Genomic DNA, 9,934 nt, shown 5'->3' on the forward strand with positions numbered 1-9,934 from the left:
CAGCATCCAACACGGCTCAGAGCGGGCATAGGCTCAGCACCCCCCGCCACTCACCTCCTGCCTCCTCCTGACCTGCTGCACGCTCCGTCCCACCCTCCCAAGGACGTAATTATTTAATTATTCCATGCATGTAAACCCATAAATCTTCCAGAGCAGTACTTCATTAGACAAACATCAGTATACACCGCACAGAGACACAAACAGGCAGGAAGGGCTAGAGAGGTAGCAGGTTGCAAACTGAAACCAGGACAGAAGAAAAAAAGCTGAATTGAGTTTTGTTTTCAAGGCCTTTTGCAAACAATCCATCACAAACAATAATCACACATTTTTCATGGGAACAACCTATGTAGTAGCCGATGGGGTTACTAGAGCAAGCTGCAGTTTGCACCACTCTACCAAGGCTCCAACAAGCTTTTAGTGGCTCAGATAGACCAACAAAGGACAACAAAATAAAAAGCCCAAAAGTTTTGTTTTACCTGCTAATGGTTTTACAGCATGATACATTATTTATACTTAAACAAAGGAGAATAAGATTTTGTTAATTTGCTTGCACAAATTAGGAAAGATGTATCTGTCCAACCAATGCAGGAAGATCAAGGGAAGCCACTCCAACCACACTGGGGTGGTGATGCCTGCACCATAGAGGCAGTGGGACAACAACTTATCTGTCAAAAGACACTTCAAGGTCATGATTAGGGATGTGCAAGTAGATGGACATGAGAGAACCTGAAAATGATGGGATTCAAAACAGGCCCTAAACACTGATCCTGGGAAGCAGCTACATCAAGATGGCAAAGGATGTACTAGGGTATCGCTAAGCAAAACAGAAGGGAGCAAAGAAGAGAGAGGCTGGGAACAAGCTCTTGAGAGGTTCCTCACTGGAAAATATGTTCTGGTAAGAAAGCATTTTACACACTGCTTTATAGCAAGGAAATCACAGAATCGCATCCCAGCAATTTATTACATGGTTGAATTTTGAGTGTTACTGTACAACCAAAGATGAAGGGCCTTAATCTCTCTCAATGGCTTTTTCTCTGATAAAAGAAGGGGGAACAAAGTAAGATGAAGGATTAGTTTAAAGCTGAGCCCAGTAAAAATTCTTCATAATTCTTGTATCAGACAGGCATGTTTACAGTAAAGGCAAAATATGACTACTGAGAAATTGATACAATTGGAAGAACAGTTTATCCTTTAATGGCAGTGTAGCATTGCAGAGCAATCTGGAAATCCTGCAGCGATTCCAAAGACATCACATACACATGAAATATAATGCATTTTTAAAGCCCTCAAGTCAACATAACTACACTGGTTCCAACTCAGAATTCTCCTCCAAAAATCTGGGAAGTTCAGTGTACAAAATGCTGTGTTTGTGTAACCTTGGAATACACAATCTCATCTTTAATCCCTGCTCTAGTGTCTGCAAAGGCAAGGACAGATGTTCCTATGTGCTATGTGGCATTGGGTGGAGCAGAACAAGCCAAGGCCTACAGAAATGGATGGGCAGACACAGCATCCCTAACACACCTACAAGGGCCTCCAAGAAAAGCAACCACCTCTCCATCCCTCACAAACCACTGCACCAAACTAATACACATGTGCATGTACTCCAGCACTACCTGGGTCACAGCAACGGCCACCTTGGGGAACAGGAACCTATAGAGAGAAAGGACAGAGCTGGGGAACAGCTGGCCTATACAGCATGGTGCCTTCTGTGCTATGCCATCCGAGCTGGAAATCTGCTCGGTTGGTTCAGCTTATGAAGAGCAATCAGCCCTTCACCTCGAGTCCCACCAGCAGCATGAGAAGCTCTGGAACAGGCATAAAGGAATGAGGCAGACAAGTGTTAAGAGCTATGCATGTGTGGAAGGTAGGTTATATTCATTTCTGATCATTAGTTCAGCATTCCCACCCTGGGAAAGAGCCAACCTTCCAGCCAGTAAGTTATCTACATAATCCTCACCATGGCAAGGTCTGTGTGCCTTAAGGGCTTCAGACTGGCCATCCAGACAACCACATTCACAAAGTCTAAGTACAAGGCTTGCTGTTTCAGGCTTTCCTAAGGGTGGGAGCTCGGAAATGAGGCGCTTGCACATATCAGTTCTACCTTTCAGAATGAGCACAATTTGTCAGGATTAGCCTCAGGGGTATTTCTAATAGTTTCCCTGTAGCTGGGATGATTAAACAGGACTGAAGACATCTTCCAGTTCCTTCCAGCTTCTACACCTTTTCTTGGGGATTTTTATAGAGAAGAGGCTGTAATACAGCCAGTAGCTAACACATTTCACAAGGACAACAAAGTCACATTATTAACACAAAGTTAGTCCTCCTCAGCTTATAAATGTAGCTCTGTTGCAAAGGGGATCAACAGGTTCTTTAACACGTACCCAGGAAAAGCCTCACTAGAATTCATAAAAAAAGAAATTAACTATATTTTACTATCCAAAAGTAGAAGAGAAGATACTCCCTTGTTTCATATAATCTTTGCGTCTGAGACACAGAAAATGAAGATGCCCTAAACATGACAAAATACATTCAAAAACAGTAGAAAGAGCTGCATAATAAGGTTGTCTTTTCTTAGCTGTCCAAGGGAGACTGAGAAGGATGAAAATGAATTACAGCAAGGATGACTTCGAAAAGAAATTGTCAGTTTACTCTTATGCACAAGGCAAGCACCAATGTTCAGCAGAAATAAGGTAGAGGCTAAAACCTTCCTGTGTCTGCTGTTTATTTTCTATATGATTTTGCCTTAAATTTCATAACTAAAGCAATTACATGAATGTGAAGAGAATTGCAATTCGGTGTATAAAATATAAATGATAAATTATGACAAATCTATAGGATTCAGTGCAACTTTAGACTCTGAAGTTAATAACTTTTCACAGGTGCTGGGCAGCTGAAGAGTTCCTAACATCACTTAAAGGTGAGAAATATTTATCTCAAAAGCAATGCCCAGCATCTTGTTGAAGTGCTTACATTTGAACTTTTATTTACATTTTCCCTTTTTATTCATATCCATTTTATGTATTTGAACAGCCCATGCCCATTTCTCTGATAAGTCTTGTAACTACTCTAATGCAAGCAGAATATACTCTGTGTTCTGCTTGAGCAATAACAAAGACCAGTTTGGAGTATCATTATGACTGAAATAAAGGGTTAATTTTCAAGGAAAATCAAATACTATTAAAAAAAAAAAAAAAAAAAGAAAAAGTAAAAAAGCTTTATCCCATTTACTTTTTTTAATACTAAAGCAGATATTATCAAGAGTTAAATTAACATCTTGAACAACCTTGCAGGGAACCTTAAATAGTCACTGAAACATTATTATAAAAGATGCTACAGAAATATAATGGATTACCTAGGGCATACTACTTCCTATAAGAAGATATTCCTGCATTTAGTTCTTTCTGTTTTAACATTGTAAGGATATTTTATTCTTTCTTTAGATGTCAAGGGAACCTTTCTGAACACCAAAAAAGGAATAAATAAAATCATTAAAATAAACACAAACAGTATTTGAGTCCTAGGGTGCCTTGAGGTTATTTGTCTTTTTCACCTTACTTCAGTAATCTCACAACTGCTTTTATTTCCCATGTTAATACTGGGATTCAAAAATGCCACAGTTGATGTCTCATGTCTTCTCCTTCTCATGCAACCCATAAGGACAACATAGGGGTTTAATATTATGTCGGCAATGTCGCAAAGCCAAGTCAGGCACTGGATGTAAATGACACGATAAAATGTCAGACACTATTAGAACAAAAGCTCCTGTTTTAGGGATTTGAGGGCTGATTTGTTTCCTGTGTAAATCAGAAATGACCCTGGGGAGGTTTAATAAGCCATCCTCATGAAGTTATCATCACATGGACATAATTTGCATTGAAACGTGGTGCTCAGATACAGACCTCAAAGATCAGCATGTTGCCAGCAAGTGCAAGGGATTGGCCTGTTGCCAGACAGGCAGTGCAATGGATTTTGAAAAGCTTCTAGTCCTAGCCTAGCTTCTATCACAACTGCAACACAGCTTCTCTTATGCCAAACGCAGTATCACAAGTAGCCCTGAACAGGCATTAATCATAATTAAATCATCAAAATCTGCTCCTAGATTATTACTGATATATGTATTATGTATTTATACACATACATAATGATATACTTCAAAATACATTGCTACAAGCGCAGCTTAGCACCATGAACATTCATCCTGTGAAGTGCTGGTGATCTACACTTCAGGCTCTCACAAAGGATCCAGAGGTGTTAAAATTAAGAAAAGCAGAAGCAAGGCCCAGACTAACCACACAAAAATCTTTTGCATCCTGGATTTATATGTCAAGCACCTCAAAATTTACAATGGCTAGTAGCTAAACTTTCCCTTCTTCGCTAATGACTAACATGAGTGAAGAACAACAGTGAATAGTGGGTGGAATAAAGACATCCCAAAACCACCCAAGAGCTCATGGACAGGAGCTGCTTTGCTTCCTGTCTGCATCTCTTGTACACATACAGTCATCAAGCATGATTTAGCATTAAATACACATTTAAATAATACAGGTGTAAACAAATACCAATCAATACTATTGCATCCCAAAACACCAGATATTATCTGGATAACTTCAAAGCCAGCACTTTGAGGACTCTAAATTTGTCTGTTACTAATGCTTGAAAAATTTTGATTTTTGAGGCAGCAACATTTTTATAAAAAATATCTCTGGAAAAAAAATTCAGGTAGCTTCAAAAGGAAAAGAAGCCACAGTGATCATGAGATCATTTCTAAAGATATAGTCATCACCAGCAGGATGAATATAGTACGCAAAAAAGGCGCTATGAAATAGCTGCCCGGGTTTAAAATATTCTACTTCATTCTTTGGCCTTTTCACACCCTCAAACATTTTTTAGCTGTCAAAAGTCTTATTTCCATATCTGAGACCAGTAGGTCTAATAGATGTAAAGGAGTCTTGTCATTATCCTTAAAGTGTATCTGACATTGCTATTAATGCTTAAACTTGCCATCAGTGCATTTTTGCTGTTTCATCTGTTTAGTAGAACTGACATATATAAAAGCTTTGAAAATTCAAAGTATTAATCTCCAAAAGCATATGTGTAGTGATTACTTAACCAATACGATGTTACTTTAGTTCCTTTACAAGTTGGCTCAGAAACAGTACAATATTAATAACACTCAGCTTTTACTTTCGCAACCTGTTCTCCATTTTCCCCATCTGTCAATAGATTAAAATTGTGTTTACAGGATCCTTCCTATTAACTTGCCCCCCACCTCCATTTTCTAAGGAGACTACAAAACCCTAAAACCTGGGGCTCAGCTCTGTTTTCAGAGGTGTTGATATAAATAGGAAAGTAGTCCCACTGATTTGAGAAGTGTTATTGTGGTTTCATCCTGTGATGAAGGAGAACAGAATTTTCTTCTCATTACTAAGCCAATTAAATATACCCCCTTGGTTCAGGTAACTACTTTTCTCAAACTAAAACTTTTATTACCAGCATTGCTCTATCAAAAAAACAAGATCTGCACTTCTCACTCCTGGATGCTTTCTACTGGTTTTAGATCATCTACCACCTATGATGCCATATGACCCTCCACCCACAGAGATTTCAAAGCTCCAGATCAGTGGTTCTCTAAAGATGGTACTATTTTGTATGTGAATTTCTTCATGGGATAAGAAATGAAGAAAACTGAGAAGCTGACACTCCCAAGGCTTGTACTCTCTCCCTACACATCCACATCATTGCATGTCACAGCTGGGAAATCCACATGAAGAGATTAAATCTTCACAAAAAGCTCTCAGAGGTATAACCTAGGTAACCTAAGTCACCTTAGCTTAGTTTCTTTACCATTCAAAGGCTTGCCTGAGTAATCACTGGATTAAAAATTGCTTGAGGACCTCAGGATTTGGCCCCAAATCCATGCATTTATAAACGTCTGCCTTCATTTACCACCATCTTTTAAAAAGAAATTTAGCATCAATAACCTAATGGTGCACTGGATTTCATGTATAAAATTTAATTTATATTTAATGGACAGTTTCATAAAGCAATTCTGATTACAACTGCAAAGTGTTTGCAATGAGCAGCTCATCTTGCCAGCCTCACTTGCCTTGAGTGCCACTTATATCAAAAGTGACTGAAAATAATTGTACTTTAAAAACACTAGAACAAGCAAGTTCCAAAACACTAAGTCTTCTTGAGGAAAGGAAGTATAACTGATACTGCAACAAATCCTGAAGCACGTGTTGTCTTGATAGAGCTAAGTAGAGCTGAACTTTACTAAAGAGTTTGACTTGCAAGAAGAAATGTAGATCTAAGTGTCTACCCAAGGGTAGAAATTTGAATGTTATGCTTTGTTATTTCTGTTGCCTTGGAACAGATTGTCCCTATGACAAAAAAAAAAAAAAAAATCCTTTGACCACAATGGGAGCAGAATGAGGTCAAAGCTAAAAATCCTAAAAATCTCACCTTGTAACTTCAATGAATACGAAAAATAGAGGAACAAGACATTTCCTTGGTTACGTACCAGGGTGAACCAAAAAGTTTTGCTTGCTTACTGAAAGATAATCTGCTGGTTATTTAACTGGCAGGGTTTTCTTCTGATCTTGGAATTCCACTACAAAGCTTCTATTTATAATGATACTTTCAGATGTCTTTTGCTTAGGTGTCTAGAATCTTCCAGCAGCAGCTGGAAAACTCTCAAAAAACAATTACCAGCACCACATTCGGTTTACTTCCAACTCTCCTTCACTCCTCACCCAGCAATAATTATATTTCTTTTGTGTGTTTCAGAAAACACAGATTGTTCGCCATAAAATTAACTTGACATGATTCAAAAAGAAATGCAAAGCATTTTAGAAGGAGTCTGAGAGAGCGAGAGCTGCAATTGTGAACAGAGGCTTAAATGAGAATGGGGAAGACTTGTGCTTTCAGCCAGGGGAAGCTTCATTACAAATTAAGTTTTGTTTCCTTTACTCGCTGCAGCACAATGACAGCTTTGACAGACATATGGGTTGTTTAGAATCATAAAGGCTTTTTAGTGTAAAGTGCTTCTAGAATATATCTAGCCGCAGTATATGACATGAGCACTTTTTATTTTAGCTGAATTCTCTTAAATGTAGTTTGTAATTGGAGCACCTTTCTGTGTATGCATAGGAAAATATGCTTCAGTCTACCTCTGCGTTGCTGAGCTACTTATGCAGCTACTTTGCTACTTATGGTATCAATGCCATAATATTACACCATCATTTACTTCCATGGAAAGTGGAAGAGGCTTGAGCCTGTCCTGTCCCTGAACTGACAACCATAACCCCAAGGGTTTTCTGCCATTTAAACCTTCTTCCAAAAGGAAGAAAAAAGGCCGCTCAAAGTTATTGCTTATTGGGTTTTGTCTTGTTGCAGTTAAAACCTGTTACAGTGCTGGAAGGGCTTGCTTGATAATGTCAGATGCTCTATCACTATGTGCCCAGCGTGTGTTGTAGCTCAGTTACCTAGGGACCCTCTTTGCTTAGTCCAAAACTGAGTTTCTTCATGCAAAAGCCCTGTGCATTTTGAGATAGAGTGTGATTTCAACTACACTATATAACACCCAGACTAAAGCCATTTGCCTGAGTGGAATGACATTAGAAGAGCAGCTGAATGAGGCTGTGGCTGTTTATGGGCTCTGCAGCCCAAATGGCCATCTTTCTGGCTCATGAATTAGTCACTGCCAGTAAAGATGCTGCAGCTCTAACTCTATTAGCTCAGAATGCAGAAGTAACCTCATGTTCCAAATAAGAGACTGGCAAGCACAGAGCTTGTAAATGCTACGCACCTCAAAGCCAACCCAAAGGATATTTCTGTGAAGAGACCTTAAAGCTTAGCCTTATTTGGATGCTACTTCAACTCCACCTCCATGTAACTCCTTTTTGGTGACTGTGCTCCTAGAGCCAGTTGACTTCACAGTTGTGATCCCACTTGGCTCTAGCAGAAGACTGTCCTCACTAGTAACTCCCCGTACCAGGGTTGAGGGTATTACAAGCTATTCCAGTGCTAGTACTGGGGCGTTTGTACATCCACACCATCATTAGGTTTCATTTAGGAGCCTGTAGAAGGCAGAATTTAAAGGGTCAGCCCAAAGTTTCTCCCCAGGCAGCTACAATCCTTCAGCTATTACACTGTGCTCTGGAAAGGCTTTCTAGCTCTGCTACTACAGCATCCAGGGTGAAGGAATAGCTGCCCTATATAGATGTCTGCAACAAAGACCGTTACTTTGTTTGATTATCAGTGAATTAGCACTGTATTTGGAGAGAGAAAACAGGCAGAAACATCTCAGCTATAAGGACGCTAGATCCAATAAAGAGGACAGAGATTCAAAAGCAACTGTTAGAGTGAAACAAAAATTACACTCTGACTTTTCTTTTAAAATTTAAAAATACCTTCTGCACGAACAAGAGTCTCCTGGGTGCCAGCTTCAGAAGTCACTTAAAGAAAATTCTCATGTCATTTTTGTGCTTGATGTAATGTAAGAATCCTTTCTTGCAGTCTTGCAGTGAGATACAAGGAAGATAACCAGACTCCCACTCACAGGCAGAATTTTCCTTTGCACACTCGTCAAAGTCTGTTTTTACCTCTTGGAATAACGAGGGCCTATCCACAAAATTCTGCAAGCATAGCCTCCATTCCACTGTCTGAAACAAGGGCAGGAGCGTGTTTCAAAGACTGATTAATGAGTAGTTATTACATATAAATACTGAATTTAAGCAAACATATTTATTCTGTAAGGATTATTATGTGGGGGGGGGGGGGTCACACCTCACTAGATGTTTTTCAGCAGTTGATTTTTTTCCATTAATGAAACTGTATAGATTGGATGTGTAATCCCGGGTTCATAATTGAACCTGTATTCAAAGGCAAAAGATCAGATGAACTTGACAATAATCTGCAGTGCTACTCAATATTTCACCAGATGAAAGGGGGAGTGGACCTGTCTATTTTGAACAACTACCTAAAATTCAGGGCAAGTCCTTTCACTAGGGCACCGTTCCCTTTTCTCTCCCCATCTCACGGTCTTAGGAAATCTTTATATACATGTGAGCTCTGATAACTGAGGAAGATATCCTGCTGTTCTTACTCAGCCTGAAATGGCAGAATATCAGAGGCAGAGCAGGAAGAACATTCAGCTGCTTCTGTCACTCCCAACAAAATCTCTAACATTTTGTTTTATTTAATGGCTTCACTTTTCATGATATGATTCAAAACCCTATAGGGGACATTAGCCTGCTGACATTTTTCTGCTATCATAATTATGTCCCTCTTCAGTCTGTTTTTCATCTGTGCCGAATGTCTTCGTCGCATAGGAGAGTTTAGTTAAAGACCTCAAGGTGGTAAAAGAGAGACGCTACCATACTCCTCAACATAAGGTAAGGTGGAGGGCAACTTATTTAGTATAACCGTGCACGTGCTGCAATGCCTGGCAGCTGCTGGCATCAAGTAGCAGATGGACACAATCAATGCAACTGAGAAGAAAATTTTCCCACACTAGAAAAGAAAAAAGATTATTGGGATGAGAGAGGAGAGAGAGGAGGGTTTTTTTTTTTTTTTTTTCTTTCTTTCCTCAACACTTCACCAAGCAAAATACGTTGCAAGTTGAACTGCAGCAGGGTAGTGGGCATTTCTAAGAGTGCCTCCTGCAGCATATGTTTATATCCCATTAATGACAGGTCATAACATTGGCTATTCCTACATGAAGGTCTTACCTATTGGTTTGTGTTCAAAATAAAGAGTTGGGGGGGCTGTTATAAGAAAGAAAAAGACTCCATTGGAGTCTAATATCATTCTAACTACTGCTAAATGCTCAGATTGTTTTAGGATAACCATTCCTAGACTCAGCTTTACTTTTAAGCAGAGGTTGCTGCTAGCACCTTGAACACATGCCTCTGTTGCTAAGCAGGTG

Source organism: Tinamus guttatus, unplaced genomic scaffold (assembly GCF_059628265.1).
Source record: "Tinamus guttatus ecotype Peru unplaced genomic scaffold, ASM5962826v1 Tinamus_guttatus_pri_ptg000198l, whole genome shotgun sequence".
In the NCBI taxonomy this organism is placed as follows: Eukaryota; Metazoa; Chordata; class Aves; order Tinamiformes; family Tinamidae; genus Tinamus; species Tinamus guttatus.